This window comes from Atractosteus spatula, chromosome 19 (genome assembly GCF_055471065.1).
Source record: "Atractosteus spatula isolate fAtrSpa1 chromosome 19, fAtrSpa1.hap1, whole genome shotgun sequence".
NCBI classification, from domain to species: Eukaryota; Metazoa; Chordata; class Actinopteri; order Semionotiformes; family Lepisosteidae; genus Atractosteus; species Atractosteus spatula.
In genome coordinates, this window is record NC_142724.1 from 18,782,307 (window position 1) to 18,807,638 (window position 25,332).

The 25,332-nt window shown below is 44.8% G+C and overlaps 2 non-coding genes and 1 pseudogene across 2 annotated transcripts; all 3 read left to right on the forward strand.

The window, feature by feature from the left end:
- Positions 1-22,482: 22,482 nt before the first annotated feature.
- LOC148818176 (U2 spliceosomal RNA) lies at positions 22,483-22,695 on the forward strand (annotated as a pseudogene).
- An 829-nt stretch (positions 22,696-23,524) lies between these two features.
- Positions 23,525-23,715, forward strand: LOC148818177 (U2 spliceosomal RNA). The gene has a single exon (XR_016094507.1). It is a non-coding gene; the product is annotated as a U2 spliceosomal RNA (small nuclear RNA).
- Positions 23,716-24,522: 807 nt separating this feature from the next.
- Positions 24,523-24,713, forward strand: LOC148818178 (U2 spliceosomal RNA). The gene has a single exon (XR_016094508.1). It is a non-coding gene; the product is annotated as a U2 spliceosomal RNA (small nuclear RNA).
- The last annotated feature ends 619 nt before the right edge of the window (positions 24,714-25,332 follow it).

Here is a 25,332-nt window from a genome sequence, read left to right on the forward strand (position 1 = left end):
AACATACTGGTAGGTTAACTGGCTCAAGGGAATACTGAGCCTGGTTTAGGTGTGTTTTTGTCTGTCTGCCCTGTGGCGGACTTACACTATGTCCAGGGTGTATTCTGCCTGGCATCTGTTTCTTGCAGCCTTAGACTGTTACAACCTCAAAAATACATCTAGGGCCCCAACACAAAAGAACGGCCGAGAGATCGGACTTCCGAGAAAACAAACCAGCTTTATGATAACAAAAAAACCCAGGGAGGCAGAGGTGCACATCTGTATTCCAACTGGGAGGGGAAAGACCAAAAGAAAAACAAAACCCTGACAAACTAACTGACTAAAAAAACAACTAGATAAGATAGAACCGGGAAAAAAAAGGCGGTTGTGCCTAACAATGCGGCCATACCAAAAAAAACCCTTCCGTGTCCTACCCATATCTACACTAACTACCAAAGCAAAACCAAAAAAAGAAAAGCACACGTCTTTCCCCCATCCCTAATACACACCACTCAACTAACCTCATTCACCACCTCAGATCTCCCAGTGTTCTCCCTTTTGCAGTCTCATTTCCCCTTTTAAGTGTTTCTGCCTCATTTGCTTCATATATTATTTGGCAGCACCCCCAGAAAAAGGAGAAAAAAATTAGGAAAAAAAATTACTCTCCAACTGAAGACCATACCAGACTCCAGCTGCTCTGTAAAGGATAAAGAGATGGAACTAAAGGCACTGTGTAACTACTGTATACACAGGGATAGAAACCCACTACGGGATGGCAGGATCTCACTGAGGAGAAATTATTTTATAGTGCTGGTTAAAGGAGTCAGCCTTTCCACTTCTCTGGGTCTGATCAATCCAACGACCTATTTTCTGTGCTTTCCCTGTCCTGCTTGATTTATAATTATTCTGAAAATCTCCTTCTTGAAACGGGTCATTTATAAATACCTGTTTTAACTGTTAACATCTTGCACCAACTCTGTGATAAAATATAACACTGAGCTCAACCTGACAGCTGCTGAGTCCTTAGCTCATCCTGCTACCAGCATTGAATACTGAAATCGAAAGATTTTATTCATATCTTTATTTAGTAGTTCACTAGTGACAAAGACTAAATTACTTTCTTGGAAAAATGTCTTGTTCCAAAACAATGACTCGCTTTAACAAAATATATTTACAAATGCTTTCCCCTGGCAATCTACCTGAATGCCCGACTGTTTGAGAAGCCCTCCATGAAACCATGTTTGCTATTAATCCATATAAGGGCTCTCTTACTGAATTGCTGTTTTTCATGTGTGCTAACTTTCTGACTCTCTATCCAATCACACTTTCATAGTCTCCCTACCAGAAAAAAACCTGATTATTCAAGCCCCTAACTCTCTGCCAAATCTGCTTCTGGTTCACATGGTCTTTTGTAACACACACCTTTCTGTGATTTTTTGCATTTCTAAGCTTTTGCAAGTGTTCCTGCATCCCTCTTCTGCACTATGTCTGGTCATGGCTTTTTTCTGTTTGCTTGTTTCAAGGTAACACTTGCTCCAATTCTAAAACTTTTTGCTCATGTGCATTTTTGTATTTTCACATTTACATCTCTAACACTTTAATGTTCTAAATTTTCATTTGCCTTAATTTTTTAAAAATGAATTTCAGTTTCAGCCTTTAAAATGCTTAAGTTTCTTTCTTTTGTTTCTTGCCCTACAGAGCTCTTTAACTGTGAAGTTCCCAGCATTTTTAAATTACTCTAATAATGGTCAGGTTACTTGGACATGTAACTATTTTGTAAGTTAATTTTGTGATCTCCCCCCTGCTGAGCTTGCAGAAAAGACATGTAATTGCCAGCAATTACTGCTGCACACTGTATTGTTGTAAATTTGATAAATACATTTTGATTTGATTTTGAAGCAGTTATTACTGATCACCGAATTATCACACTAAACATTGCTCAATTCACCTCCTTTCTTGAACGTCTATGAGAAGCAGATATAGTGGTCTCCGGTGCGAACTTTTTGCAGCTGAAATTTCACTGTTTAAACAAATAAGAAATTAGATTGTTCAAAAATCTAATCACTTATTTTAACTAGTGCTGGGCGATAATTCGATAACGATAATTATCGCGATATAATTTTCCTCGATATAATTTTAACAAAAGTTCGATAAATGTTCGATATATATGTTTATGCTTTGCGCATGCGCACAAAATACTGTGCGAGTGCGATTTTGTAAATTTTACTCATGCATATTTTGACATAAAAAAGACTTGAATACTCTCCACCTCAGATTTGTTTAATGTTTCTGCTGGTTGGCAAGTGTTTGTTGTGTTCTTAAAATAAAGAGTCGTTTAATTTACCAATTAACTGTCTGGTTTCTTCAACTTTCACTCAGGAGAAAAAATCTGCCTTTAAACTTGAAGGAAATAATGATTTGACATTTATCGTGATAATTATCGATATCGACTGATATGAAATTTTTTATCGTGATAATGTTTTTGGCCATATCGCCCAGCCCTAATTTTAACTGGGTGAGAACTCCAGCTGAATCATCCAATACGAATATTACGCCTTTCACTGAAAGACTACTCGGAAAACGGCAAAACCGTGCACAAAGCAAGAATACTTTTGCAAGGCACCCTATATCTGTAGATCTGATTTGCGTGTGTGGAACAGCGGGAGGCGAGACTCGGCAGGGGAGAGGGGGGAGGTAATATGCAAGAGCCATATCGTTCAGGTTTCAGGAAGAATAAAAAATAAACCTTTGAGTTTACACGAGAGACGAAAGTTACCTTTTGAGAGGTCGTGTACTGCTTGCAACGTAGAAGATTTTGACAAACAGCTAATTTTGCTTGAAGAATTTAAAATCTCTCTGTACTATAGCTTTAATTGAGCAGAAAGTCACCTTGCTCTTTCAAGCAGCTCTGTTAGAGTTGGTGTTAACACACCATGCCCTTTTGAATGAGTTCTAATCAAGCTACGATGATTATGCAGCGACGACATCGATTTCCAGAACCAAGCCCTCAAAATGTACTCCTTTTTCATCAACAGAGGATACCCCAGCAGTGTTATTGACAGGGCCCTTGCCCGAGCCAAAAACACCCCTCGGACCATCAACTCGATCAGGAACTCCTGCCATAACAACCGCATTCCTTTGATGCTTCCCTACCACCCAACACACTTCCTATCCCCAGGACTATTAACGACAACTTTTCCATCCTACAGGATGATCCCTCCATTGGAGCCCTCTTTTCTGACCACCCCATCATCTTATATCGCCGATCACCTAATCTGCGCAACCTTCTTGTTCACAGCTCCCTCGACTGCCCTCAGCAACCATCCACACCAGGCACTTTCCCTTGCAACAGAGCTCACAGTATCACCTGCAAGTACACATCTAACACCACACTCATTCATGGCCCCTCGGGACAATTCCGGATCACCCAGATGGCATCTTGTACCTCCATCAACCTTATTTACTGTATCTCTTGCAGTAAATGCCCAGCCATCTACGTTGGAGAAACAGGAAGGAGACTCGGAGACCGCTTCAGAGAACACGTCAGGGCTGTGAAGATTAAAGATCTCTCCAAGCCCACTGTTTCTCATTTCACCTCATATGGCCATGATCACATTAATCTCTCCATCTGTGTCCTCAAAGACGGTTTTCCAAACTCATACATCAGAAAGACTACAGAAACTAAAATTATCCTGCAGCTAAGATCACACCTTTCCCCTTCTCTTAACGACAGACTACTTTTCTTCTAAATTCTCTCTATACATTGTAGGTTTCATTTCACACCTCTCTTCACCTGTCCTGACTTCACACCTCCTGATTGGCCTCTCTGTCTGTCCCCTGCTCCCACCCCTCGCTCCTCCTCTCTCCCAGCTTTTGTTCTCCTGCTACATTTCCTTTGCTGACTGCCCTGTCTTTCTCACACCTGAAGAAGGCTCTGCGGCCAAAACGTTGTTTGCTTTCTTCTCTTTTCAGCATGGAATAAACCTATTACTTGTTCCTAATCAACCGTCTGTGCAGGGGGGTTGGGCAGAGCGATGGAGAGTGAAATAAATGACCGCTGGCACTTTTCCTTCCCCCCTGTGCGAGGTGACAATGTGGAAAACTGGGTTTTTATTTTACTGGGAGTGTGAACACTGAGTGAGCACTTGGGCGCACAGTGAGATTGACACAGTGAGATTACTGAGATGGATAGTTTTAGTAAATATGTTGACAAATATCTGAAGTTTTGCTTTCACTAGACAAGATAAAATTGTATCCAGCTGTGAATCAACTACGCGATCTTAACCCCGTGAAATGTGGGAAAGAGGTTTACTCACAGTATAGTGACCATAGTGTTACTTTTAATACTGTACAGTATAACAGCATAAAGAAAGTACGTTTTTAATGTTTGTAATCGCTATACTTGCAAGTACATTTTGTATTCAGTTTGCTTCTGCATGTTAGCTGGTGGGCAAACGTTCGAGGTGAAAATTCTTCCACAAGGAGTGTACCTTTAAAGACGGCACCAAACTTTTTCGGCTCTGTATGTCGCTCAAGCCATTCCTCTTTGGAGCCTTTTGACCCCTCCCCCTTCCCTCTGCCTGCCTGACCTGTCCCCACTGTTAACCAGCGTGTGTCCGAATCGCAGCAGGTGAGAGAGAGTTGGGAGAGACAGAAAAAAGTGAAACCTGGTTTAAATTTAAATGATATTTTACCACCAAGAGATTCAAGCCTGAAGCGTCCGTTCGCCAAGCCAAGCTGTATTGTATGCACACAAGCAGCAACGTATTTGAGGCTTACTGCTGTATTGCTCCTTGTGTGCATACAATACAGCTTGGCTTGACGAACGGACACTTCAGGCTTGAAGCTCTTGGTTTCTACATGTTTGTATTTTACGTACTTTTTGATAGATTTAACGTATGTTTGAACACAGTCTTGCAAGTTAATGTTTTTAGAAGATGTGGAAGAAGTGCAACAATTTATCAGTGTGAAATTTAATCAAATTATTGATTACTAATAGTTTATGCACCCGAAGCCTGACTTTATTTAGATGTATACAAAATATTGAACTGTGACATGACATTCAGAAATACAATCGCAAATATTTGTGTAGAAAAAACTGATATTTGTGTAAATTAAAATTTTCTAAAATTTATATTTAAAAAATTAAAAATGATTAAAATGTATAATCTTTCCATATGTGATATAATTAGAAAGTACAATAAGCCCCTGCTTTGTTTAACAATGGTTTCAAATATAAGACTAACTGGTGAGAAAGCTATCTTTAATGATAATTAAAAGAAATGATTTAGATTCCATTATGAAGTTTTAAAGGCAGACGCGCTCCGTGCCATACACACTGCAGGCTGCAGAACAGTCTCCTTACAGCGCCGCCTCTTCTCTGACTGAGCTGAGCTCAGTGGGCGGTGCGCTGTTCTCTCAGCCACCTGCTAATTCGCTTCACACCACGGGAAGACAGGAGAACGCGATTGTACTGTATCAGTACGAAATGCACCTGGCGTTTACAAAAGTAAAGTGTTTCAGATGTTTCAAAAGTTAAAAAAACATACAGCTTACACAAAGATTCTAAGCTGATCACTAGGAAGAAAAATCACCTGTTTTTCGTGTATTTCTTGTTTTTAACTAAACCCTTTTGTTATGGGTTTTAAAATCATTTAATGTCTGTTATAGGCAGACACGTTATTCTTATTTTTTATTTTCTTTCAAATTAAAAGAATCAGTTCCCCATCGTGCCACACGATGTTCCATTTTTATGTTTTTGAGAGACTTCAGAAGGCTTCAACTGATGCATAACAAATACAGCATAATGCCTTCTCACATTAAAAAGTCTCTTGCACCTGGGATCCGCTTTATTCAAAAGATGCAACTAGGTACTAGATATTGTTTAAATAAAAGCTGTGGAATGCTTCACAAACTGCAATCTTTAAACCTGTAGGTTGCAGGCTGTGTCATTTGTTCACAAAGTTATTGACTTCCGAAAAATCATGTCTCATAAATAGGGGTTTTAATAAGCAAAGGTTATGAAAACCATAAAAAAAGACTGTGAAAAAGATACAAGAAGCTTTATTTTTTATTAAATTAATACTGCTTATAATGACCAGACACATTATTATAGCTTCAGTGGTATATTTAATACCGCTTTGTTATTCTCGATTCTAATTACAATATATACGATTTCGTTTTAAGGCTTAAGGCGTCTGTTAAATTGCCCCACTGAATAAAGTGTTTTGAATTAAACCGGTTGAACAGGTTTTTACTCCAACTGTTGGCAGGATTCATGTTTGCCAATTCACATTTTTATTCCATTATTAATATCAGTTAACATTGAATATGCTATAATGCAGGTCTTCTTCATATTCCATGCATTCATAAAAAAACAGCTGGCAGTAAAGCCTTTAGTTACAGGGCCCCTAGCCTATGGAACAGTCTCCCACCCCATGTTCAGGAGGCCGAGTGAATCTCAGTATTCAAATCCAGACTGAATACCTATCACCAGCCTAGCCTACTCACCCCTTACATCATAGCCTGCTGCAACCATGGAAGCTGGGGCTGCTGTACATGCCATTGTGTGTCTCAGTGTTGGCCCACCAGGTAGATCCATCTGTTCTGACCAAACTATCCTATTCTCCTCCCCACATGTCCAGATGGTGCCCAGGCTGGGTACCACCTGAGTTTAATGCTGCATCACTGCCATGGATCCAAGAAGGACAGCGTGGATATAATTATTGTTTAGGAGGATATTGCAGGTCTACTGAGATCTGCATGAAGTACTGACATACAGAAGACATGATGGATGGATTAATACCCTATTAATTTATTCCTTTTTTAATGATATAATGTTAGCATGCCCACAGGGGTTGAGCAGCCAGTTGACCTTGGACCCCTAGAGGTTTCTTTTCTCCTTACTGAGGAGTTTTTGGTTCCTCTCCTTTGTTGTCTTCTGGTCTTTTCTGTTCTGTATTCACATGTATGGTCACTTGTTAAAAGTGCCTTGGGGCAACCTTGTTGTGAAAGGCGCTATATAACAAACTGAATTGAACTACTGTAAAATGTAAACATTGCTTAGTTTGGAAATTAGTGTTAATTTAACCTTTAATGGTCAATAATAGAAATGTAATACTGATATCATTGGAATTATTTTGTACTAAAGAAGAGCAAGTTCCAAAATAATAAAATGATTGGGCAATATTTCTGGGATTCATAAAACAGGAAGAATTTACACAATCTTATGGGAATTTATGTTCAACTTATGAATTTACACTTTATGAACAGTGTTTAAGGAATTGATAACGTTCACAGATCATGGGATGTCTATACAAAATTACTGGGTACTCACGATTTGGGAAAAACAGGATTGAAGAGATGGTGGCGTGGAGCTATGGACCAAAATTACCTGCAAGACAGAGACCTGAATTAAGAATGTGAAGGCGACTTAGAACCTGTACGGATGAAACCGTAAAATAGAAAACCAAAGGCTTCATCAACAGGTGTTTGCTGCTGGGTACCCAATGATGATACAGGCACAAGTAGCTTACTGTCTGACGAGATCAGGGTGGTATGTAGCAAAGGTGACTTTACATTGCTATAAGACTAACTTTCCACATATACCCTGGGATATGGCAACAAGAAATACAGAAACTGAATCGTCTGAAATGGTTATTTGCTGCTTAGTTTTTAAAAGCATCCGATAGGAGGGATGCTCTTTTTGACAACCTCTTCAAACCACTAAGAAATAATTAAGGGGATTGATGATAAAGTCACTAGGTGATTAAAACCATAATATACTGCCTTTGGCTATATATGTTAAAATTCAATAACATGTAGGACAATAATATTATAAAAACAGGCTGACAGAGTGGGGAATGCACAACAATAAACTGGAATCAAACGGATGCAGAGTCAACAGAAGAAGGTAAATAATAATTCCTTACACTTATATAGTGCTTTTCTGGACACCCCACTCAAAGCGCTGTACAGGAGGTGGGGATCCCCTCCACCCCAACCAATGTGCAGCTCCACCTGGGTGATGCGATGGCAGCCAAAGTGCGCCAGAACGCTCCCGACACACCAGCTCTCAGTGGGGAGGAGAGCAGAGTGATGAAGCCAGTTCAGAGATGGGGATTATTAGGAGGCCATGATTGATAAAGGCCAATGGGAAATCTGGCCAGGACACATGGTTTGTTATGGTTACAGGGTTACATGGTTGGTTATATTATAATAATAATTGCTCACACTTATATAGCGCTTTTCTGGACACTCCACTCAAAGCGCTTTACAGGTAATGGGGACTCTCCTCCACCACCACCACCAATGTACAGCCCCACCTGGATGAAGCGACGGCAGCCATAGTGCGCCAGAACGCTCACCACACACCAGCTCTCAGTGGGGAGGAGAGCAGAGTAATGAAGCCAATTCATAGATGGGGATTATTAGGAGGCCATGATTGGTAAGGGCCAATGGGAAATTTGGCCAGGACGCCGGGGTTACACCCCTACTCTTTTCGAGAAACGCCCTGGGATTTTTAATGACCACAGAGAGTCAGGACCTTAGTTTTACGTCTCATCCGAAGGAAGGCGCCTGTTTACAGTATAGTGTCCCCGTCACTATACTGGGGCATTAGGACCCACATTGACCACAGGGTGAGCGCCCTCTGCTGGTCCCACTAACTCCTCTTCCAGCAGCAACCTTAGTTTTTCCCAGGAGGTCTCCCATCCAGGTACTGACCAGGCTCACACTTGCTGAGCTTCAGTGGGCTGCCAGCTGTGAGTTGCAGGGTGATATGGTTATATCCGGTTCCACTGGATGATTATATTTCATAAACTGTTAAAGGCCCACAATGAAAACAGTACACCTTAGTTGAGGCAGGTATAGCACCTGTCTAGTGCTCTTTATTGGACTATCCATGAGCTGGAGGTTAAGGAGCAGTGCTGTTTTCCATGACAACTTCCTACTGGGAGCAGGAGCAGCGCTGCTCTCTCTGGATTTGTCTCAGGGATTATATTGTCGGGTTAATTTTAATAAATGTGACTACATTTGGGACTGATTTTTCCTAAGGTAAATTTTACCTAAGAATAAAAAAAAGCTGATATTGGGGGTGAAATTAATCTTATAGCAAGCTGATGTAAGCACATGATATTTATAACCATTATGATAACCTCCAAAGAAAGTGATTTTATCAAACCCTCCCAAACTGAAACGGTCCAATCCGCATCTCTGACTGGGACACTCGGTCCAAAGTCAGAATTCCTTATCAAGAGATTAAAACACCTTGCCTCTGTCCAACTGGCCACCTCGTTTCCCTCAGTGTCCTGGAACTCGGGTGCATCTGAAAGAAAAAAACATAAGATCTTCATCTTCTTATTACAACATTTACAACACTTCCACAAAAAAAAACTGATTATTACCTCGGGTATTGCAACGGAGTGAAAACAGAAGCGTCAGGCCATTTCATAACAAGCGGAATAAACGCTGTCCCTGGGCTCCAGCCTGAACTGCTGTGTGTGGTCACTCAGTCCAAGTTCCCTCTCACAGAAGGGTTCACGAAGCTTGCAGTTAACACGCAGTAGTAAACCATTTTAAGGAACAAAACGTTTATTTAAAACGTGTGTCCTGTGGAGCCTTTCATACCCGGTTCCCCGTGTGAAGCCCTTTGACGAGACAGACCCTTCCCTTTGCAGCCCTGATTCAGGCGTTTCTCGGCGTCACGGGCGTTTCCATAACTTGATCATGTTCATCGTTCTCACTCAGTTAATGATGTTCACTACCGCAGTCATTACCGCATTAAGTCAACCGGGACAACCCTCACAGGAATGTAACAGCTTTATTTGCGAATTCAGCAATGTCAGGCTACTTGTGAGTAATACCCGACACTTTCCTGAACCTCGGGATGGAGTGCTGCACCTTAAGTGATTGGAAATTTAAGCGCATTAGACGATATTTGGCTTAAAACGGTGTTCGAGCAACGAACAACACTCGTAAACCTTAGTATGGATGTAAAATACTGAGAGCTCAAGAAACGGCCGAACGCAGGCCTTTAACAAAACGTTACGGAAGGAAATAAATTGCACGCAAGTCTGCATCACTTTAGTTCACATAAATAAAACCGCGACACGATAAATAATACTGTAGGTGTGTGCTCGACACAAGGTGACATTTTCACAGCGCTCAGCGGTGATTTCTACAGGAGCCCTGCTGTGGCCTCAGGCAAGCGGCCGTTATTAACAAGCGAACCGCCTCCCCTTCAACTCGTATATAAAACCTTCCTCGTCAGACGCCCAGCTACAGGCTTTCACCGTCACTCGACACGTTACAGACTCGGTCTCATACAGTATCCTGGTTTTCTTGACAATTACTGATATTTCGACAGAAACACAGGCGCTGAGCTCCGTGACGGGTCCACAGGCAGGCACGAGCACCGCGCGCGCTTCCACTCGACCGTCCCTCCTCCCTGGCGCGCGGGGGGCGGGCGGGGGTGACGTCACCTCTCGCGAGAGGCGAGCTCAGCCGAGCCCGACGGAGCCACGCCCCGCTGACGTCACGGCGGTTTGAATCTGCGGGCGGGAGAAGGACGAGCGACATGGCGGCACCGCAGCGCGGTAAGAGATTCATTTTCTAATAGTTGCTTAAAATTGCACATCCCAGCGCAGTAACTTCGAGTTATTTGTTTACTGTACAATTCAGTTCATCAGGGCTCATCAGATCTGATCAGTGTACAGCAAAACGTTAACGTTTAGTCTTTTACACCTGTTGGCTGTTTTTTGTTAAAAAATGTGTTTATTGCAAAACGCGCAATGCGGTTATTCGGTGGTGGTTGTGTTTGTGTTAGAAAGCTGTGCTCTTTGAACCGAGAGCGATGCGGGCTCGTTTTGCACCTGTATCATTGTTTTAATAGCGGCAGTACGTTGCAGCTGCCTGTTATGATCGAAGCAGTAAAAAGCTGAAACGTGAAAAATACCGGTGCGTGTTAATTCAACATGATGCGCGCTGGCACAGCTCACAATAGACATGATGGATGGATTAATACCCTCATTCATTTATTCCTTTTTTAATTGTATAATGTTAGCATGCCCAGAGGGGTTGGGCAGCCAGTTGACCTTGGACCCCTAGAGGTTTTTTTTCTCCTTACTGAGGAGTTTTTGGTTCCTCTCCTCCGTTGTCTTCTGGTCTGTATTCACATGGATGGTCACTTGCTTTGTTAAGCGCCTTGGGGCAACCTTGTTGTGAAAGGTGCTATATAAAAATAAATTAAATTGAATTTGGGCCTGAGCTTGGAAAGCTTGACCTATTGGCCACAAAGCGAAATGTACACGATGGGCTCAAACTGTCAGTTACGTGACTGTGTGTGTCGCTTAAGCCACTCCTATTTGGCTTTCTCGTTAAGGAGGCGGGAAGACGCCCCCTCTGGGTGCCTGACTTGTCGCCATCATTAACCGCTCTGGTGCCGAGCCGCAGCGACTGAGAGAGACCCTGAGAAAGCGCTTGTGTGCCCTAGTGGTAAGGGGGAGCTAACATCAGCAGCTACTGCGAGGAATCGGGGATAGATGTCATCAGAGTTCAAATCTGAACGGATCCAAAAACTAGATGTTGCAATCTTGAGGAACAGAGCGATGATGGAGATCAACGCATTTTCCGGAGCCAAGAAATCAAATAGGAAACAGATTCTTTCTGATATCTGAAATCACAATTTCGATCTAGGTCTTGGAGATGAACATGAAAACTAATATTTTCAGAGAGTGGTTGGTTTGTATGTACAGAGGATCATTAATAAGAAATCCCGCTTAAGAAAAAGTGAAAGGGGGGATTTTGACCGCCAGATCTCTGCTCTGCCCCTAGTAAGAAAGGAGAGCAGTGCAATTTCAGCTGCAGAAGATGCACAGCGAGCACTAGCTCTGCTTGTGGTGTGAGATCAGGAATGGGTGAATTCAGTGCTGTAAAGTGCACTAATGAGGTAGTAGGTGAATTGGAAGCACAGTTTAAAAATGTGCATAGATTAATGGAAGAATGCAGGAAGCTGGATGATGAAAGAGCTAGGTTAGACAAGAAAAAAAGAGAGAGACGACTTATGCTTTATAAGGCTGAAACTGAAATTCAAGCTCTCAAAAAAAAATAAGCAAGGCAAATGAAAAGTTGGTGTATGGAGGTGTTAGGAATGTGAATAAAAGGCTTAGACGCAGGGATAGTAAAATTAAAATGTGGAGTGTGAGCAGGCAGTCATTTTGAATGAACAGGAGAAAAGTGAGCCAGAGAAGGAAAAGGCACAGCTAGAGAAGAGTATTGATGAATTGCAGGTTCATCTGCAAGTTGCAAAAGCTTAGATATACAAAAAAAGGAATCGCAGAAGGTTGCGTATTACAAAAGGAAATGTGATTCTGAAGCAGATTTGAGCACATGGAGAGAGGGGCCTGAATGAGCAGGTGCAGTTCTGGCAGGGAGAATATGAAGGTTTGAAAACAGAGATGGACAGGAGAGTGAGTCACAATATTAGCACGTGTGAAAAAGGAAAGAATAGTGATGCTGTAAGAGAGGCTTATATGGATTTAGTAACAAACATGGGGGTTGGTGCACGAAAGGCTTTTCAGATAATCAGAATGTTTTTGGATTAATTGGTGGGTATTTAGGTCGACAGATTGCCAGGGGAAAGTTTTTGTAAATATCTTGTGTTAGAAGCGAGGCAAGTTTCTTTGCAACATCTGAAAGAAAAGCTGTTGCAGGAAAGTAATTTAAGCCTTGCCACAGATGGGACCACTAAATATGGCCATAAATATGGAACTGCAGGGATTTCTTTCCAGGAGGGAAGCAGAATGCATTTAGGACTCGGAGAGCAGGCGTCGGGTTCAGCTCAGTGCATATTTGACCCGGTTAGAGAGGTGGTGCAAGATGTCGTTAACAGTGCAAGCAGGGATTTGGATGCAACACGTTCTGAGAAAGAAATTGTCTACAAAATTACAAATCTAATTGGTGACAGGGCAAGTACAGAAAACAAATTAGTGAAATCGAGCTGAAATCTTCCCTGAAATTGTAGATGGTTTGATGACCTCAGTGAGACAGACAAGGCCAGGATCAGAGTTATCAATGAGTTGTTCTCAAACAGAGTTATCAAAGAGCTGACTCAGTGTGCTCTTCTGACCCCAGCAGTTACATTGGGATGCTCAAAATTGAAAAACGCATTTGTCTCGGGCTGAAAAACACGTTTTTACAACTTCTGCACAGTGGGGCTAAGAGCTGACTTAGTGTGCTCTTCTGACCCCAGCAGTTACATTGGGATGCTCAAGATTGAAAAACGCGGTTTTCTCTGGTAGAAAAACACGTTTTGACAACTTCTGCACAGTGGGGCTAAGAGCTGAGTCAGTGTAACACTTTCTGTCTGGGAAAGAATGATTGTTGGTGGTGAAAAGGTGGGGAGCTCTAGTTTAGAACAGTAGGAGAGAGTGGTACAGTGAGATTGATTAGATCGGTGTGCAAAGCCGTCCATGGAAGAGGGTGTGAGAAAAGTGACAAATCTGGGCAGTTTAGATCTTTTTGTTGAGTCGGGGGAAATCTGATCATGTCCCTCTGGTTCCCTTTAAAGGGAACCTGCAGCTGGAGTTTATTTCTTATGTGCTGAACTGCTGGAATTCATGCTTGATATACGTAATGAAAACAGATTAATAGAAGCAGTGTTTGAGGATTTGAGTGTAGGTCAGTTTACTGCAGGATGCAGAGCACTGGGAATTATTTGTAAATTAGTGCCACAGCCTTTGTGGAAAGAAAGCTCTGGGAAAAAAAGAGCATGTTTTAGAAATGAATGCAAGATACAGGGAGCTCGTGTGCAAACTGAAGAATGGCAGGCTGACAGCAGTACGTTAGTCAGAGGTGAGGTGCGCTTGTTTACTGACACGCGGGTACATTCTGGACCTGATCTGCAGAAGCTCACAGAACAGAGGAGCCCTGAATTTGAGGACATGACTAGACAGGCTGTGGAACTGATCCTTGCTAGTTTTGTAAAGGACGTGGTAGGGTGGTAGCAGATCATTTCGAATATGGCAGGTATGATGAGGTTTCGGAGGAGATGTTTGAAAAGCTTGAATCAGCACCCAAGACACATGTTAGCTGTGAGAGGGATTTTGGAATCTTTGATAATTTACTTAAAGTTAAGGCAAGAGCAACTGCAATTAGCTGTCGAGGGTATGATTATGTTCAAGGAGAACAGGTCTTGGCAGTGGCTTGAAAAACTGGATTCTGAAAAGAAGGCAGAAGTTTTATCTCAAGCTAGAGAATCGGTTAAAGAGCAGAGGGCTGTGTTTTGTGAGAGGATGGCTAGGATAAGAGATGCCAGGTTGCAGACACTTTGAGAGAAGAAGGAAAAAAAGATAGAAAAGGAAACAAGAGATATAAGGACAAAGGAAGTACTAGCAGTAGAGACAGGAGAGTATGGGGGAGTTTGGAACAGCGAGGAAGAAATAGACGAGCAGCTGAAGAATTTAGATGAGGACAAGCAGCTTCCTGCAGTTACAGCACAGTTGAGGTTCAGGCGATTTGTGAGAGGAATGAAACATGAAAACGGAGTTTTCAAGTTTTCAAAGGAGGGGAAAAGGCTTCGTCTAGAACAGCTGATTGATAATTCAAAAAAGTGTTGTCTGCAGGCCAGAGGAAATGCCAGGTGCATCAAGAGAAGACAAAGACTAATGTTTGGCACTGTCAGAATGTATTGTTGGTACAAGGGCACAGTTGCTGAAATGAGACTAGATGGCCAGGAGTATATTTTTAAAATAAAATATGATGGATTTTGAAAAATGTGGTGGTTTGCTCTGTGGAAAGATTATATGGAGAGTTGTTTAGAATTGCTTCCTGTTAGTGCAGAGGCCTTCGTAGGCAAGAAAGTAGAGCACATGTTTGTGAGCAGTGAAGATGGGAGTGAATGTTGGTGGCCAGGCAGGGCAGTCCGTGTAGATAGAACAGGAGACTTGTTTGTTGTGGATTATGTAGAGGAGGGCGATGATGAAGTCAGTGGCATAATTGAGTATCCATTGTTAGGTGATCACATGGATAATGAGGTGAGGATTGTTGCTTAGGTTTCTTAAGTTCCAGGCTGTTGCTGATGTTACCCTGTGTGTCAGATGCAGATAATTTTGAGGAAAACGAAAAGGAAAACATCTTGTAGCCGATGCTGATGCGCCAGGGGGGCTGGTGAAAAGCTGATCCCTGGAGCCAGCATCTTAAGATATCTGTATTTGTAGATACCTAGGGAGTAAATTAATTTGGAAACATGCAGATTATGGATGCTGTTGTGCCAGGGAGGTCAAAAGGCTGATCTCTGGAGCCAGCAATATGAAATTAATCCTCTATACATAACTTCCCTGTGCCTTCTGAGAGCTGGTTCCCAGCACTGTATATAGTTACTCGTTAGTTATCATTTTTAACATTTACATTATTCATTGTTCATTGTTATTCATTGAATATGTTTGCTGTTCAGTTCAAGTTGATATACTTTTAAGATGTATCTTATGATGTAGCTGTGACAATGCCTTTTTCCCATCAGGTCCAAAGAAAGTGTATGTCCTCGGCGACTCTATGTTGCGGGGCCTGGAAACACTGATGCCAGCAGAGCAGGTGTGGCTGCACCCTGGCACAACACACAGTGCCCACCAGCACCTGTACCACCTCCAGGCCCTGAACGAGGATATATTACTGATCATTAACATAGGGACCAATAACAGAGCCCAGGGTGACATTCTCAGAGCTAGGAAAGAACTGACTGTGGCAGTAAGGAGAGCATCTCCTTGTAAGGTTCATATGATAATTTGCTCAGTTTTGCCACGGCTCTGTAATGACTCATTTACTGCTGGAGCTGTGGAAGAAGCTGCCCGGGCTCCTCCACAGCTCTCCTCTCACATGGACCGTGTGCAGCTCCTCAGGAGCAACAGCGTGCTTCTGCAGAGCCAGCAGCCCCTTGCTCAGGCCTCTGCTGCTGATGGGCTTCATCTCAGGGCCATTGGGAAAAGGAGCATTTTTCATCTCAGGGCCATTGGGAAAAGGAGCATTTTTCATCTCAGGGCCATTGGGAAAAGGAGCATTTTTCAGTATATTTTACATTTTATTTCCCATTATTTTAGAACTTTAGTTTGATTTATTTGACTAGCGCCACATTTTATTTCATAATTTCTTTTTTGTTTACTTTACATTTTGTGATTTTTATTTTGTCAGATCAAAATGCACATTTGACCAAAGTCTTGTAAATGATTACGTTTTACAAGACATGGGAAAAAAAGTGCAACAATTTATTCCAACGCAATTTTAATATTAATTACTATATTTATAATAATAATAATTGCTTAGACTTATATAGCGCTTTTCTGCACACTCCACTCAAAGCGCTTTACAGGTAATGGGGATCCCCTCCACCACCAGCAATGTGCAGCATCCACCTGGTTTGTCATTATATTATTTGTCATTCATACTTAATATTATGTATGACAATTATTATATTTATAATGTATACTAACTGTTTTTGTACTTTCCCAAATGTATAAATCATTAAAGACGATTAAAAACGTATTATTTTCCACGTGTAAGTACAATAAGATCCCGTTTTGTTTAACGATGTTATCAATGATCCGTCTAATTTGTTGAAAAAGCTCAGTTTGTTCAATGATAAGTAAAGGACTTAGAAGTAAAAAGAGATGCCTCGCATTGCTTGATGAATTTTAAACGCCAAGCTGTGATTGCAGACGCGGTCGGGGCCATCCGGCTCCAGCCGCAGAGCCCCGCCCCCTCCGTGACGTGGCGTGACGCGGTGGGCGGGGCGCGCTTCTCCCAGACCCGCCGATCCGCCTCACAGCGCGAAGGGAGAGGAGGGTGAATTTTTCTGTTGGATACGCCTCTTGTGTATGAAATTCAAGTATTTTAAACGTTTAGTTAAGAAGTAAAACACTTGCAGCGTACACAAAGATTGTAAGCTGATCATGAGGATGAAAAATCACCAGACTTACGCAGGAACACATCATTTTATTTTATTTTTAATTAAAATATTCTGCCCAGCCAAAACTTCCTCGTCAGACGCCCAGCTACAGGCTTTCACCGTCACTCGACACGTTACAGACTCGGTCTCATACAGTATCCTGGTTTTCTTGACAATTACTGATATTTCGACAGAAACACAGGCGCTGAGCTCCGTGACGAGTCCACAGGCAGACACGAGCACCGCGCGCGCTTCCACTCGACCGTCCCTCCTCCCTGGCGCGCGGGGGGCGGGCGGGGTGACGTCACCTCTCGCGAGAGGCGAGCTCAGCCGCGCCCGACGGAGCCACGCCCCGCTGACGTCACGGCGGTTTGAATCTGCGGGCGGGAGAAGGACGAGCGACATGGCGGCACCGCAGCGCGGTAAGAGATTCATTTTCTAATAGTTGCTGAAAATCGCACATCCGAGGGCAATTACTTCGAGATATTTGGTTACTGCACAATTCAGTTCATCAGGGGTCATGGTCTGATCAGTGTACAGCATAACGTTAATGTTTAGTTTTACTTTTACACCTGTTGGCTGTTTTTAGTTCAAAAATGTTTTATTACAAATCGCGCAATGCGGTTATTCGGTGGTTGTTGTGTTTTTGTTAGAAAGCTGTGCTCTTTGAACCGAGAGCGATGCGGGCTCGTTTTGCACCTGTATCATTGTTTTAATAGCGGCAGTATGTTGCAGCTGCCTGTTATGATCGAAGCAGTAAAAAGCTGAAACGTGAGAAATACCGGTGCGTGTTAATTCAACATGATGCGCGCTGGCACAGCTCACAATAGTGACACCATGTAACCCAGGACGGTTTTAACCGCCAGAACCCAGCTCAACTGCAGCTCAACAGGACTGACAGCTTGTCCTGTATCGAGGTGACGTTCATTATTTTACCCCAGTGGTGCCAATAAGACTTTCTTCACTTTGGAAACTGAAGGACAAGAGACACAGGCACACAGTGTTTGTCTGAGAGAAACTCTCTTTCACGTCTTAAAATGTGACGCTTGAGGGTATAAAACCCAGATGCGTGAGATTTTCAATCGCAAAATGCGACTGCATATCATTTGTGTGGCTTCTTTTATTCACGTACAAAAAAAGCTGTTTAACCCATCGATACGCTCGTGAGTCCCTCCCTATTACTTTAATGTATGTAATATTACACAAATAATGGAGTCTACATGATTTTATTATAAGACTCAACTGTATAACACTTCTCAGGAAAAGTGGACGAGTACATATCTGTTTATTGTGTAAATGTTTAGGTTGTATTGTGGTGTTAAGTTTAATATGACTACATTTGGGACTGATTTTTACTGCATTATGAAATTTTACTAAAAAAAATGATATTGGGGGTGAAATTAACCTTATAACAAGCAATATTTTCTACAGGGGCCTTTCTGTGGACTTAAGCAACCGACGGTAATTAAGTGTGGTGTTAATTAAACCTCTTAGTGGCAGAGACCCATTTAGCCAAGCTGGAATTTCCACCCCTTAAACATTTGGTTATATCTCTGCAGCAGAACATAGTAAGAGCCTGGTTCAGGTCTTAAATTGAAGCTGACCCCCTTGGCTTTGAGTGTGAGCAGTCACATTTCTTATTTTTTAATGTTTGCTGAGTGGACACATGAAAAACACAGCAGGTAAAAATGTTGTTGTGGTCTTCAGAGGTCAGAATTTTCCATTCTAGGCCTGTGAATGTCCTGGGAATGATTTGAAAACCTTGTTCTAGGTGACTACTAGCTTGGATAAAAATCTGGGACAAATTGATCAATTAGGAAAAATTCTACATGTTTTGTGAAGACTGGACCTGGAAAGAAATTTCACACCTATAATAAAAAATCATAAAAATTTTGAAAATAATAACAATAAAAACCTTTAGACACTGCTAGAGAGCCTTTATCTGCTGTTATGCGATGGAAAACAAAACTCAGAGTTGCCTTCTGGTGTGAAAAAAGGAGTACTGATAAGAAACTGATTGATTACCCTTCTGAGTCAATGATTGACAGCTAAAAGGCAGGGGAGTGCAGCCTGAGGCTTCTAGAAGAAGTCTCACCCCCTAAGGGCTCTGAATGGCTGAAAACACAATGAATGACGGCGCTTTTGACCAATCAGATCGCCTTATTTCTGGCTTCTAGCTTCAAACATTTGCTACCAAGTCAGTAACGTTCAGTTGCCTTCAGGTCTGGAGATAAGCTAGTCTGGGCTAGTGTGGATATATATATATATGTGCTTCAGAATAAGGTAAAACGTGGGATATATATATTTTTTGCTGGCTTTTGCTTTTGTGGTCTCGTTTTGCTGGCTTATTGATGATCTAATAGATGTATTATTGAAGTTTGGAAGTGCATCATCAGATAAAAAATGACTTTGTGATCGTTTTGTTTTTAAAAAAAAACGTTTTTTTAAAGCTCCAGTTGGTTGTCCTTTTTCGGTTGATACCATGGTTTTGTGGTTTCGTTGGTAAACGATTAAAATGACGAAGGAGTCGAAGGTAGATATTGATTTACACCGTGGACGTTTACGACCACGCTGAGGATAGCACACGTGTGGCTATATGAACGTTTTTTCTATCATTTCTCAACACGGCTTTGTGAAGCCCAAGTTAAGCACTTTGATTGATAAAAGGTTTTCTGTAAAGGTTTTGGTGATGTAAAATAATGAAGTGAGACGGAACTTTTGAGGCAAGTTTTCCCCAGACCGTCCAGCAGTAATTAACAAGTGAACTGACACTATATCCTCCTCTTGAACTCTTTCCTCCCTAGAGGCCCAGCTACAGGCTGTCACCGTCCCTCGGCACAGACTCGACACCTTACAAACTCGGTCTGTTACAGTATCCTGGTTTTATTGCATCGCTTTAGTTCACATAAATAAAACGGCGACACGATAAATAATATTGTAGGTGTGTGCTCGACACAAGGTGACATTTTCACAGCGCTCAGCGGTGATTTCTACAGGAGCCCTGCTGTGGCCTCAGGCAAGCGGCCGTTATTAACAAGCGAACCGCCTCCCCTTCAACTCGTATATAAAACCTTCCTCGTCAGACGCCCAGCTACAGGCTTTCACCGTCACTCGACACGTTACAGACTCGGTCTCATACAGTATCCTGGTTTTCTTGACAATTACTGATATTTCGACAGAAACACAGGCGCTGAGCTCCGTGACGGGTCCACAGGCAGGCACGAGCACCGCGCGCGCTTCCACTCTACCTTCCCTCCTCCCTGGCGCGCGGGGGGCGGGCGGGGTGACGTCACCTCTCGCGAGAGGCGAGCTCAGCCGAGCCCGACGGAGCCACGCCCCGCTGACGTCACGGCGGTTTGAATCTGCGGGCGGGAGAAGGACGAGCGACATGGCGGCACCGCAGCGCGGTAAGAGATTTATTTTCTAATAGTTGCTTGAAATCGCACATCCGAGGGCAGAACTGCACAATTCAGTTCATAAGGATACTTTGATTGATAAAAGGTTTTCTGTAAAGGTTTTGTGGTTTTGGTTATGTAAAATCATGAAGTGAGACGGTTCAATCATGGTCTGATCAGTGTACAGCATAACGTTAACGTTGAGTCTTTTACACCTGTTGGCTGTTTTTTGTTAAAAAATGTGTTTATTGCAAAACGCGCAATGCGGTTATTCGGTGGTGGTTGTGTTTGTGTTAGAAAGCTGTGCTCTTTGAACCGAGAGCGATGCGGGCTCGTTTTGCACCTGTATCATTGTTTTAATAGCGGCAGTACGTTGCAGCTGCCTGTTATGATCGAAGCAGTAAAAAGCTGAAACGTGAAAAATACCGGTGCGTGTTAATTCAACATGATGCGCGCTGGCACAGCTCACAGTAGTGACACCATGTAACCCAGGACGGTTTTAACCGCCAGAACCCAGTTTGCGCGCTGAGTGTGGCGAGCTGACCGCACTTATCTGTGAATAAAGGGGTTTTAATCGCTCCTAATAAGAGAAGCACACAGTAAGCACCAGTGGTTTAATCAGCAGCGATCTGGACCGCGGAGTGGCTGGCTCTCCGGGTCTTGATCAGCGCAGCAGTCGAGGTGCTGGTGGGTGTGAGTGGCGGCGACCTGACTGGCGATTCTCCTGCCCCGAGGCCGGGGTGAGGTGTCGTCATGCATGGATAGTGAAAACAGAGGTTTCTCCAAGACGGCAGGTTGAACCGTAGTGCTGCAGCAATACTGTGATAAAAATAAATTCCCCGGAGCCTCGTGGTTGACAACAGACATGGAGATTCCTGAGGGCTTTTCCCCAGCATTTCCCATCAGTGCAAATCCGAGTCATTCCTCTGGGAGGCAGAGGAGATCCCGATTGAAGGCCGGTAGTTTTTGCCCGGGGCACCACTGCAGCTGAGAGGAATCGCTCTTTCTGTGAACCTGCTCAGCACTCACTGCTGGTGTCGGGGTGCACAGGATCAGTGAACACTCGTGAGGGCCGTGTGATTGCACTGTGGTCAGCTTAACCAATTCAAAAACAGAGCCCGTTTGGCAGCTAAATATTTTACTGCTTGATTTTTTTCAAGGGTTTTGCATTATTTGACGTTTTTGCTTTTATGACATGTTTCTTATTGACTTAAGCAATTGGCAAATCCTGCTCTAATATTAGTCTATTATACAGAATTTCTTGGCTGATATGTGCTCGGACTTTTTTCATTTGTCCCGTGAGGTGTCCTGAGTACTCAGACAACGATATAAAGCATACAAACTAAGGTTGAGCTATGCAGTGCAATCCTTTTTTTGATGTGGGGGGTGTTTTTTCTGCATTTCGTTCCTGAAATTTGTCCCACTTTCTAGGGTATCAACACTTGTTATTGATAAGTCTCTGTCACGATTCTACACCATGTGCAGTAGGGAGTCCAGATAAACAACGTTTCCATTTGATCACAATCAAAACCCGGTGGGCTTTATATACACTGTTCAGAAGTAAAGACCGAAACTGTTGTAATAGTTGATTTTGTGTTTTTGGTACCTTGCCATGTACTCTAGCTGGATTGGCATTGCAGAATTCTTGTTTGGTGGCAGGGAGACATATGCACAACGTTGCAAAGACGTGTTCGTGAATTCATGTGGAATTACTGCATGGCGATGGAGACTCAATGCTTTTCAATTGGAGTAAATCTGAACGAGAGGTTTACCTGTCGCAGTAAAATTTGAGATTAAGACAACTCTAGATGTAAGGAAAAGCTACGGAGACAGAAATCCTCTTTTGTAGAGCTTCAGTGAACAGACTGGACACGCTGAATTTTGCTTATCTTTGCCTAGCACAAACTGAATTTTCCTCACAAACAAAGGTAAAATGGTGCCAGAGAGTGACTTCTCTGTTGTAGTAATTTAACCTCATGCTTCGGATCGAACGGATGACATCACTGAATCTGTATGTTTCACTACATGAAATATCAGAAAAGCAATTAAGTATGTTGCAAAGAGAAAGTTTTTATTAAAGGCTAAGGACTTCAAATATCCACCTTCTGCATACTTTCACATTAGTAATTAAACCTGCGGCTGTTCCGGATGGTAGGTGGGTGCATCTTGTGCATCGCTGTCTCTGAAACAAGAGAGCTGCTGCCTTAGGGCAGCTCGGTATTACAGGATTGCGGTGAAGGTCTGATAGTAATATCTGATACGTCCCCCATCGGGGGACCACATATTAAACGGATTTTTGGAACAGGGAGCTGGATCAGGAGCTTGCTCCGTCCTCTCCACGCATCGGCCCGGTATTGCAGCGCCTCCGGGAACGGTGCACTACCTTCTCTCAGCGGTGAAAAGACAGACGTAGCTAGCAAGCAAGCGAGGTGGACCGGAGCTCCTTCCTCTCCGGTCTCGTCTCTCGTCCATCCGTGTGTCTCTGTGCCTCTGTGTCTCTCTCTCCCCCTCCCCGTTCCCGTGCTCCCTCCGTGCGCTTTCCCGCGCCTCGACTCTCTCGGCCAGCAGGCCGGCCCCCTTTTCGGCTCCCGTGCGTTTTCCCTCCAAAAAACTTAGTTTTTTCCTCCTTTTCCCTGGGAGGCAGGCGTGGCTTGTGTGTGTGTGTGTGTGTGTGTGTGTGTGTGTGTGTGTGTGTGTGTGTCCCCGTCCTTGCAGGCGGGCCCCTTTCGACAGCCGGGCGTTTTCCCTCCAAAAAACTTAGTATATACACCTTTTCTTTCTTTTTTTTCCGCAGGCAGGCAGGCAGGCAGGCAGGCAGGCGTGTGTGTGTGCGCGCGCGTCCCCGTCCCTCCCGAGAGAGAGAGCTGCCCCTTGCCTCTGCCCGCAGGTGCTGGCGGTCCGCTTTCGCTTGCAGCTGGTTGGGCACAGCTGCTGCCGGTGGGAGGGGCCTAAGCTAAGGAGGCCGGGCGGCTGGCGCCCCCCGCGGCTGCGGTCGTTGTCGGGCCGTTGACAGAAGATCAAAGAGCAGGGCCCCCGCCCGGGACTGGCAGGAAGGCAGGCAGGCAGGCAAGAGAGAGGGGGAGCAGAGTCCGGCGGCAGGCCTCTGGCTGCAGGGAGGCCGGCAGCTGCGCGGGTCCCGGGCTCCAGAGGAGAGTCGGCCTGCGCCACTGTGCGCCAGCGGAACGCCCGCGCGTCGGTCCGCGCCTTTGGGGGTATCGCTTCTCGGCCTTTTGGCTAAGATCAAGTGTAGTATCTGTTCTTATCAGTTTAATATCTGATACGTCCCCCATCGGGGGACCACATATTAAACGGATTTTTGGAACAGGGAGCTGGATCAGGAGCTTGCTCCGTCCTCTCCACGCATCGGCCCGGTATTGCAGCGCCTCCGGGAACGGTGCACTACCTTCTCTCAGCGGTGAAAAGACAGACGTAGCTAGCAAGCAAGCGAGGTGGACCGGAGCTCCTTCCTCTCCGGTCTCGTCTCTCGTCCATCCGTGTGTCTCTGTGCCTCTGTGTCTCTCTCTCCCCCTCCCCGTTCCCGTGCTCCCTCCGTGCGCTTTCCCGCGCCTCGACTCTCTCGGCCAGCAGGCCGGCCCCCTTTTCGGCTCCCGTGCGTTTTCCCTCCAAAAAACTTAGTTTTTTCCTCCTTTTCCCTGGGAGGCAGGCGTGGCTGTGTGTGTGTGTGTGTGTGTGTGTGTGTGTGTGTGTGTGTGTGTGTGTGTCCCCGTCCTTGCAGGCGGGCCCCTTTCGACAGCCGGGCGTTTTCCCTCCAAAAAACTTAGTATATACACCTTTTCTTTCTTTTTTTTCCGCAGGCAGGCAGGCAGGCAGGCAGGCAGGCGTGTGTGTGTGCGCGCGCGTCCCCGTCCCTCCCGAGAGAGAGAGCTGCCCCTTGCCTCTGCCCGCAGGTGCTGGCGGTCCGCTTTCGCTTGCAGCTGGTTGGGCACAGCTGCTGCCGGTGGGAGGGGCTGGCGCCCCCCGCGGCTGCGGTCGTTGTCGGGCCGTTGACAGAAGATCAAAGAGCAGGGCCCCCGCCCGGGACTGGCAGGAAGGCAGGCAGGCAGGCAAGAGAGAGGGGGAGCAGAGTCCGGCGGCAGGCCTCTGGCTGCAGGGAGGCCGGCAGCTGCGCGGGTCCCGGGCTCCAGAGGAGAGTCGGCCTGCGCCACTGTGCGCCAGCGGAACGCCCGCGCGTCGGTCCGCGCCTTTGGGGGTATCGCTTCTCGGCCTTTTGGCTAAGATCAAGTGTAGTATCTGTTCTTATCAGTTTAATATCTGATACGTCCCCCATCGGGGGACCACATATTAAACGGATTTTTGGAACAGGGAGCTGGATCAGGAGCTTGCTCCGTCCTCTCCACGCATCGGCCCGGTATTGCAGCGCCTCCGGGAACGGTGCACTACCTTCTCTCAGCGGTGAAAAGACAGACGTAGCTAGCAAGCAAGCGAGGTGGACCGGAGCTCCTTCCTCTCCGGTCTCGTCTCTCGTCCATCCGTGTGTCTCTGTGCCTCTGTGTCTCTCTCTCCCCCTCCCCGTTCCCGTGCTCCCTCCGTGCGCTTTCCCGCGCCTCGACTCTCTCGGCCAGCAGGCCGGCCCCCTTTTCGGCTCCCGTGCGTTTTCCCTCCAAAAAACTTAGTTTTTTCCTCCTTTTCCCTGGGAGGCAGGCGTGGCTTGTGTGTGTGTGTGTGTGTGTGTGTGTGTGTGTGTGTGTGTGTGTGTGTGTGTCCCCGTCCTTGCAGGCGGGCCCCTTTCGACAGCCGGGCGTTTTCCCTCCAAAAAACTTAGTATATACACCTTTTCTTTCTTTTTTTTCCGCAGGCAGGCAGGCAGGCAGGCAGGCAGGCGTGTGTGTGTGCGCGCGCGTCCCCGTCCCTCCCGAGAGAGAGAGCTGCCCCTTGCCTCTGCCCGCAGGTGCTGGCGGTCCGCTTTCGCTTGCAGCTGGTTGGGCACAGCTGCTGCCGGTGGGAGGGGCCTAAGCTAAGGAGGCCGGGCGGCTGGCGCCCCCCGCGGCTGCGGTCGTTGTC